General features: G+C 37.0%; 1 non-coding gene across 1 annotated transcript; it reads left to right on the top strand.

Moving 5' to 3' along the window:
• Positions 1 to 9,027: 9,027 nt before the first annotated feature.
• On the top strand, positions 9,028 to 9,134 carry LOC114238394 (U6 spliceosomal RNA). Its single transcript, XR_003623781.1, has one exon. It is a non-coding gene; the product is annotated as a U6 spliceosomal RNA (small nuclear RNA).
• The last annotated feature ends 546 nt before the right edge of the window (positions 9,135 to 9,680 follow it).

Here is a 9,680-nt window from a genome sequence, read left to right as displayed (position 1 = left end):
AAGTTTTATGTTATGTGTATTTTACCACAATAAAAATAAAATAAAATGATCTATAACTATAAATTAAGGACCAAGTAACTGACAAACTGGTTCTGACAGTATTTTATGTCTATAGTCCTGGTATGTTTGCTTTTATAAAGATTTTGACTTTATAGTCACTCCTCATAAAGACAGATAATTTTACCAAAAAAAAAAAAAATGAAACATAATGCTTAACACCCCAAGAGCTAGAAAAAATTCATTCAATGGTTTAACTTTGGAAAAAAAATTTTAAACTAATAAATAAAAAGATGTGAAAATATACTTTTTGAAAAACTAAAGTGTGACTTTCATACAAGTCTAACATGAAAATCTGTCAAAGATTATACTCAGTTTTATTATTCAAGAGGTAGCCAGGGCTTCCCTGGTGGCGCAGTGGTTGAGAATCTGCCTGCCAATGCAGGGGACACGGGTTCGAGCCCTGGTCTGGGAAGATCCCACATGCCGCGGAGCAACTGGGCCCGTGAGCCACAGCTACTGAGCCTGCGCGTCTGCAGCCTGTGCTCCGCAACGAAGAGAGGCCGCGATAGTGAGAGGCCCGCGCACCGCAATGAAGAGTGGCCCCCGCTTGCCACAACTGGAGAAAGCCCTCGCACAGAAACGAAGACCCAACACAGCCAAAAAATAAATAAATAAATGTAGTCATTAAAAAAAAAGAATCTAGGAAAAAAAAAAAAAAAAGAGGTAGCCAGTAGGACAAGACTAATTAAAAGAAGAATTTGAGAACCAAGGGTTTATATAGTTAGTCAACAGAATGCTGAAATGAATTGTCTAATAGATACAAAACTGGCTTATGTCCTATAAGGCCACAAAACTGTAACATTTGTGTTTATGTATTTCTACCAAACAAAAATCTAAAAGTTCACATGTAACAGTTAACAGTTTTCAGGACTCAAATAAAATATTAAATATTAAGTCAAGCACAGTGTTTTCTCTTATAAAATTAAATGTTTTGGGTGAGACTGTTTTCTAGACCTTAAAATATATGCAAGATTTGTAAGGAGGAAAGTCCATTCACCTGTTACATTTCAAATTTGGATAATTTTTCTTAACAAAAGAAAAGCAAAGCACAAAGAGAAGTTCTGGAGAGGAGAATTAACATTAGGTTAACAGTTTAATTTGAGATTTTTTTTTCTCTTTATAATTGAACTGAGATACTAAGAAAGAACAAGGATGTTTATTATAAGTAGCAACACATCGTTTTTGCCAAATGCAAGCACAGATTTTAAGAAGACATTAACTCAAATAGAAATAGCGTTCAATTCAGAATAGCACATATTCAATTCAAGCACTGGAAGTAAAAGAAGGCTAAAATTAGAAGGATATGGATAACTTTACTTTTTTAAAGTGGATGTCACTCAGTAAAGCCTTTTTTAATTGTCGAAGTTTCCCTTAGAGGTTTGCGCCATGCAGAAAATCATTCAATATCAATACGGCACGTCGGGATGTAAGATTCAGTATACAGGGAGCAGACAACCATGTCTTTAATTTGGTAGTTCCATGTCAGGAAATAGTTTTTTTCCCTTTTATATTCTTGTTTTCATTCCACTGAAGACTCATTTTAAATAATTACAATACCAGCCTCAGCACACAAGTAGGACCAGCTAGCCAGTCATGAACATATGTGGGCGTGACTTATATGTGTTTTATAACTTACCATCACTTATTTAACAGAGTAACAGAGTACTGTGTTTTTCTCAGTGGGTTTCATAAAATAGTTTCAGTACTTTATCCCTAGGAAAAAGTATGTCTTTATCCACAGGATCATCCAAATACTTGTCCACAGAAAAGTGAGCACAATTTGAAAGCAAAATGAAATTTGAGAATATAAGCATCAAACAATCATCATTGAAAAGTAATTCTTTGATAAAAGAAAAAGTCCTATAGTAATTAGCAACATACATATATATATATAATGACAACTCATTGCCATAAACTTACATAAAATAATTTTAAAGTATCAGTGTATTTATTTAATAAACATATATCAAGTTTCTCAGCAGCATTTGTTTGTAATAGACATATTGCTAGACATTTAGCTATGGATATAGAAAATTCATTAGTACAAATTACTGCTCACATATCATCAATTACATGAAAGGTCATATAAAATATTTGAGTTAAAACTTTTAAGCATATGCTTAATAGTTTCCTCCCATTGCCCCCTAAGCCAACTATTCATATAATTAAATAACAAATACAAAATATACACTATCATTATTATATCCTACATCCTCCACTTACTAACTGTACTGTGTCACCTTAAGCAAATTATTTATCCCCCTCATGCTTCATTTGCCCATCTGTGTAGTGAGATAATGTTAATAGTACCTACCTAATAACATTGGTGTGAAGTTAAAATGATTTAACAATACATATAAAGCGCTTAGTAAAGAGTCCAGTATGCTGTAATCACACAAAAATATTAGGTGATTGTATTATAATTGCAATTATTATTAATAGTAATAGAAGTAACATGTTCTTCTTTAAAGTCTCCTATTCACATTGATCAAACTGGTATGTGACATTGAACTTGTTCTCTTAGTCCAGTTCTTTTGATAGGGTTACAGAAATTCAAAGCCATTGGTGATACAAGGTAGAAAAGTGATTTTGGTTGATTTATTTTCTGGAAAAGGGATGTGTGTGTGTGTGTGTAAACCAAAGCACATATGTATTCTAAATTTATATCACTGGTACCATCTTAGCTTTACTTTTTTGTCTTTCCTCTGTTAGCTAAAAAGAAACTTTTCTTTAAATGCAGTTCTCAACTATGTACTCTGCAGTGTACATCCTACACTACCAAGTTGAGTGCTCTGGAAATCCTATGAGGCCTATATCTAACCTAGAACAATTTTCTATTTATCAAATAAGAAAGAAAAAATGCACATTAAGGTATGCATTTCCTAACTTAAATCGCTGGCATATTTAACACATCTTGTTGGAAAGAAATATTTTGTTACAGAATATGTTTCTATTAAACCACCTAACAGATATATCTGTTTTGTTTTACTTTTAAAAATAAATATTAGTATTATATTTTAATAAGAATAATTACTACAATTGATTAAGTGCCTACTCTGTGAAAACTCCTAAGTCTTATATGTATTTTGTAATATCGTACCAACTTTACAAATGAGAAAATTGTGATTTAGAGAGGCATAGAACTTGACAAAATCCACCTGAAAGTAAAAAGTAGAGCAAGGAATTTACATCATGTCAGAATGTATCCAAAGCCTAAGAATTGTCTGCAGTATATTAAGAATGAACTAATTTGGGAAGGGGGGAGATATATGTTCTATGAAAGAAAAAAAATGGCCAAGAGTGGTTAAATCTACTCTATAGTGATAAGTGCTCTATTTAAGTTTTTTTCTTTAGATACAAAATGTTCCTGTATGGAAATAGGATATTTAAAATATTTTATTGCAAATTTACTTTTAGTTCTACTCAATGTAAAAACAAATAAGTATAATACGAAGTTATAACAGTCTGTGTGATTTTTTTAATATTGACAGATCAGAGAGTCTCAGAGACTACAGATATTATTTTTAATCATTGGTAACATTAAAGCTACTCAGCATCTGGAAAAAAACTTGGTTATAAAATAATGTATATAGCTGCATGGTTAGTACATCTGCCACTGAGTTGTTCTGTGGGGTTTTTTTAATCACAGCTGGAAAAAAAACATATGAAATATTGCCATTAATATTAAAATTCCTACTTTAAACATTTGGGATGTATCAGTCTACACACTAAAAATAGATTGTTAAAATGAAAAAAATCAAGGAAAAGACTTGATAATAAATATTCAGATATCTGTGTCAAGTCTAAAGATTACTTTTATGTCTTAGTTATCCAATGAGATTCCCATACATTGCCATTGGTTCTGCAATAGAAAATAAATAATTATGAATGAACTTAATAAATTTCTAGAATTTCAGTTAGCTACATCTAAACTTTGAATCTATCCAATGTATAAATAAATGTTTCTGGAAAGAATCACAAAGAAGAATCTAATATGAAGTTGAAAGGTTGAAAAAATGCAGTCTCCCAATGTTGTATCTACATTATGTTCCTCCCTAGTGTTCTATTGCTGCTGTAACAAATTGTCATGTACTTGGTGATTTCAAAATTCCAAACACATATTTTCATACAGATCTGTAGGTCGGAAGTCCAACACAGGTCTCATTGGGCTAAGATGAAGGTGTCGACATAACTGCATTCCATTCTATAGTCTCTAGGGGAGAATCTATTTCCTTGCATTTTCCAGCTTCTAGAGGCTGAGCACAGTCCTTGGCTAGAGTCCCCTCCCTCCATCTTCAAAGCCTGCAACCTTGCATCTCTAGCAACATTCTTCCGTAGATACATCACTCTCTGATTCTCCTCTGCTGTCTCCCTCTTCCACTGATAAGGACTGTTGTGATTATAAGGGGTCCACCAGGATAGTCTATCTTGAGGTCAACAGGTTAGCAATCTGAAATCCATCTGCAATCTTTATTCTTCTTTGTCATGTAAACTAGCATATTTATAAGTTCCACAGTAATCTCTGGAGGCAGCTATTCCTCTGCTTACCAAACTCCCCCGCTGTTTTTACAGTATTCTCTTTAAAATTATCAGCTACGGGCTTCCCTGGTGGCGCAGTGGTTGAGAAGCTGCCTGCCAATGCAGGAGACACGGTTTCGAGCCCTGGTCTGGGAAGATCCCACATGCCACAGAGCAAATGGGCCCGTGAGCCACAACTACTGAGCCTGCGCGTCTGGAGCCTGTGCTCCACAACAAGAGAGGCCGCGATAGTGAGAGGCCTGCGCACCGTGATGAAGAGTGGCCCCTGCTTGCCACAACTAGAGAAAGCCCTCGCACAGAAACGAAGATCCAACACAGCCATTAATAAATAAATAAAGCACACCTAGTATAGTGTAATTTAAAAAAAAAAAAAAATTATCAGCTACATTATTTTAGCAATATATTTACATCCTCAAGAAACTCTTGTGAAGAAGATACTATTCACTGGCTTAGCAAACAAAAATCCCAAAACCCCATTCTTCTTGAAGGCTCCACTGTGGAGAAAGACATAGTTTGAACTTGCTTCCCCAGCCAGAATCCTGGCTAGGAGTGGCTGTGTGACAGAGTTACGGCTAACGAGCCTGCCGAGGGCTTCTAGTTTCCCTTCGCTTTTAAAAGGGTCAGACCTGGGGCTTCCCTGGTGGCGCAGTGGTTGAGAATCTGCCTGCCAATGCAGGGGACACGGGTTCGAGCCCTGGTCTGGGAAGATCCCACATGCCGCGGAGCAACTGGGCCCGTGAGCCACAATTACTGAGCCTGCGCATCTGGAGCCTGTGCTCCGCAACAAGAGAGGCCGCGATAGTGAGAGGCCCGCGCACCGCGATGAAGAGTGGCCCCCGCTTGCCGCAACTAGAGAAAGCCCTCGCGCAGAAGCGAAGACCCAACACGTCCAAAAATAAATAAATAAATAAATTTAAAAAAAAAAAAAAAAAAAGGGTCAGACCTAGCTGCTCTCATATATTATTGCTTCTCTCTACCTTGGTTGCAGATATGATTCCTGAAGACAGAAGAACCATGTGGTCTGCAGGAGGAAAAGGCCAAGAGAATCACAGATACGGCAGCCTTTAAATGGATGGTCCACCAAACTGATGCCCGAAGCTGCTTATCGCAAGAGTTTCTATCATGTGAGAAAAATCAGTACTTATTTATGTGACTATTAGTAGTTTATCTTGTTGCTTGCAGCCAAGTTGAGTATTCTGCAATTAGTAACCCAAAGTACTCATATCAAATTTACCTTGAAACTAGAAGCAGCATTTTGAGACTCTTTCTGAAAAAAAATCTTCTTAATCACTTTGACTGTTCCTATTATTTACAAGAAAACCAAAATTTTGGAGGAAGTCCTAATGTCTGTAGAATGTCGTCAAAGTAAACAAAGAATACAGAACACAAGAATTTATTTTCTTCTAAATTTCGTAATCTTAAGTGCCAGTTATCAACTTAATGTCTCTCACCTCGAAATTTACCCTTCCTTGCCTGCTTTGCAAAAACAAATCTGGCACTTTAAATATGTTTTTCCTCTGCCAGTTGGCAGTAAGCTTTGTCAATAGCTTTGCAGGAGAGAGGGCTTTTCCTCTTGGTTATAGCACTGACTTGGAAGCCTCATGCATTGCACTTGTATACTTGGCCTCTCCAGCACTGCGTAACTGTGGTGTGGGTAGCTTCTCAGCTGCTCCGGTGTCCGGCTCTTAGAGCACACACTGCTTCTCCAGCATCAGGCTGCTACAGCTCTTGCACAACTTGTCTATCGCCCAATTTCTGCCATGTATAGCATCCAGCAGTACTCAGCAGCAAGCAGCTTCCCCCAGAATCCCCTCAGGAAGTTCCATGGCAGAATGTTTCCATGAGACATCTTTCTGTGAACGGCTTTCTTCTATACCCTAGAGAATTGATTTCCAGCAAGTTCTAGAGGGAAGAGTTCCAGCAAGTTCCACCAGCACCTCATCACAGTGATATCTCTGCCTTTCCGTGAGAAATGGCCACGCCTTCTCCAAAAAGGTGTAGCTTTCAGCCCTGTCAGGAGGGAGGATGGGCTCTTCCGTCGGTCTTCTGGTAGTGGCTAACACATATCTGCTATTCCCATATTGTTTAGAGTTCTCTTAACATTTTACCAGCTTATCTATCATTAATCTAATCCCCACTATGCTTAAAAGCTCTTTATATTAAATGTTCCCTGTTCAAATTACTGCATGGTTCTATCTCCTGAGCAGACTGATTGACGTTCTTTGAAGTACTGTTACATTCAGTTACAATGACATTTAAGATGTCATTGTAACATTTACCTTAATGCAGCTTCTCTCAAAAATGTTTCTCAGAACCTGCCACATGATGTGCTCCAGGAAAAATGGGTTCCAAAGTCCAACAGCTTAAATAATTCTAATTTCAATTAGAGATTCATAGCACCTATATGAATTCTCCCAGAGATTTTGCAGCAAATATAATCCAATTTTAAGCTAGCATTTCCTGAACCTAAATGGCTTTGAAACAGTTTATTAAACAAAAACAACTGTAGCAGTTTGTGAAACATCGGGGTCGGAAACAGTCTTGGAAAATATTTTCCTAAAAATATCAGTGTAATACACTAGCCTGTCAACAACAAAAAGCTTTTGAAGAGTATGGAAAATGCACCCTCCTGGCATCGTGCGCCATTTTTCGACTCTTCGTCTGCAAATGTTAGCACAATTTTGACTGTAAGATGTGTTTCCTATTTTTCCATAAATGCATTCCTATTCAGAGTGGGTATAATCTGGCATAATTTTAAATAGATCTTTAAATTGTGAATAGCTGGGGAAAAAAAGAGAGCTTTCAGTTCATGTTATCTCATACCAATCTTCTCCATGTGTGATATTGGTCACTTCATTTGTTATGAGCCTTGCTCGTGATCAAAAATAAATTCCTAACTGAAGTCTGGCTAGCCTCTCTCTCATCCAAAGAAGATTTAAATAGAAGAGTAGCTCTCTAACACTTAGTATCTGTGGCTGGCCACTGCTGAGTGAGCTTAGCTGAAAAAAATCAACACTAACTGCTGTAACAGGGAAAGTGACACTGTGTAATGGAGATGTGGTCGTTATTTATTTAGACTAAAACTGCAAAAATTGCCATTCTTTTCCAAAGTCATAACCTGATTATAACAAAATATCCAGTCTCACTGTTCCCTTTATATAGCTCTGTGATGACAGATTACATTAAAGAACTCAAATTGATTCTTCAGAAAGAAGAAATACAATTTTAAAATTTTGCAATTTTACTGATTAAAAAGACACAGCAAAAATATTTCAAGTTTTTCCCTCCTGAGTGCTTGAGATGTTTTTACTAAAAATTTTGATATCACATTGATGTCTGTGTCCCTTGGCAGCCAATAGTAATTGTTGTTCATGAGAGCAACATTATGCCTTATCTTTCTTTTGTTGCCCTGTGTACATAAGTAAATTAATAACATATAGTGAATCTCCAATAAATGATGAAGTCAGAAATCATCATGATAAGTAATAAAGTGCCTAAAGGTCTACAATTAAATGTTCAAAATGACGTTAATAAACTTCTTTTTATGAAAGTTCTATGTCTGAATTATTCCAGTGTCATAGTTTTACTGACACTGGTGCTTCTCAACTATACTGCAGGAATGCGATAAAAGTTTTTGGTGCCTCACCCTGTCCTCTTTACTAGTTTATCATCCGCTATCTGCTGTGAGTACTGAAATGAATGGCTTATAATTGTGGCCTTCTCAGAAGAACTGCCCTTGGCTGAAGGGAACCAACCTGCCTGGAAACACTTGGGCAGTTTCCCCACCCCCTCCCCATTTACTGACTAATAAAATTATACAAAATTCTGTCCCTTAGTTTCAAGGTGTACAACTCTATGGGGTAATTCACTCTTTAGGAATATCCGCCACTCCCTGTCTGTACCACACCAAAACTAGTTTGCATCCTTGCTCAGATTTTTCCCCTCCCTTACTTGACTTCCTTCATTCTCTTACAGGATTTTCCTGAAGAGCACTCACTCAGTACATCGTGCACGCCTGAATCTTTGCCTCAACCTCTACTTCTAGGATGTAAGAAGTGATCCCTAGGAAGCTGACTCTAGAGTGGGATTCTGGAGTTGAAAATATGGTGGCCAGCTGAAATGAAGACCCCATCTCAGATGGTAGGTGGAAAATTGACAGTCACTGGTCTACTGTGAAACCGCAATTCTTAAAACTTTCACCTCTAGTGAATTTGACTTATCTGCAGTTGGAAAGGGGTGCACTGACATTTGATATCTGATCAAGAAAATATCTCTGGTCTTTGAGAAATATGGCTATTATAGTAATGATAATAGTTGAGAAATTAGATAGCTGTTGGTAAGCAACACTGGTACTTTGAAAAGAAAAAGTGGCAGACTTGGGGTGATCGAACATCAATTCCAATAATTTAAATACAATTGTGAGAGTCAGTGCTTCCTTCAGCAGTACATACAATAAAATTGGAAAGATACAGAGAAGAATAGCATGGCCCCTGTGCAAGGATGACATGCAAATTCATGAAGCATTCCGTATTAAAATAAAAATGTGAGTCAGAGGCTTCCTTAGTAACATCTGATAAAACAATCATTTCCTATAATGGGAGGGCTGATCATGTTAAGAGACTGGCATAGAAGTTTATTTAAAGAACAGAAAAGTATAGAAGAAGGTTGAGTCCTCATCTTGGCAAATCTCTTTCATGAAATTTGGATTACAGTTATGAAGGATCCTGAGACTTGGGATGGGAGCATTAGGTAGATGAACGAGAATACCTTGAGGGCCCAAGTCCCCCTGAAATTTCTAAACCTAGAAAAGCAGCACTATATTTTATCCTCTTGCTAAAGGATAAAATATAGCCCCTTGCTTTAGGACTATATGGAACCCTCAGATGTGCTTTCCCAGGCAATTTCTCCCCCACCGGAGGAAAAATACACAAGTTTTATTCATATGCGTGTGGGAGCATTCAGATGAAGAGGCTCACCGAACATCTCGAAATAGGGGTTTATATACCAACTTAACAGGGGAAAGGGAAGGAGGAGAGAGGGCTTCTATGGGAAGAACAAATGAGCCTTTTTTAGGGAAGACA

Source organism: Balaenoptera acutorostrata, chromosome 11 (assembly GCF_949987535.1).
Source record: "Balaenoptera acutorostrata chromosome 11, mBalAcu1.1, whole genome shotgun sequence".
Taxonomy (NCBI): Eukaryota; Metazoa; Chordata; class Mammalia; order Artiodactyla; family Balaenopteridae; genus Balaenoptera; species Balaenoptera acutorostrata.
The sequence above is the reverse complement of the archived record's forward strand: the minus strand, read 5'-3'. Positions and strand labels throughout refer to the sequence as shown.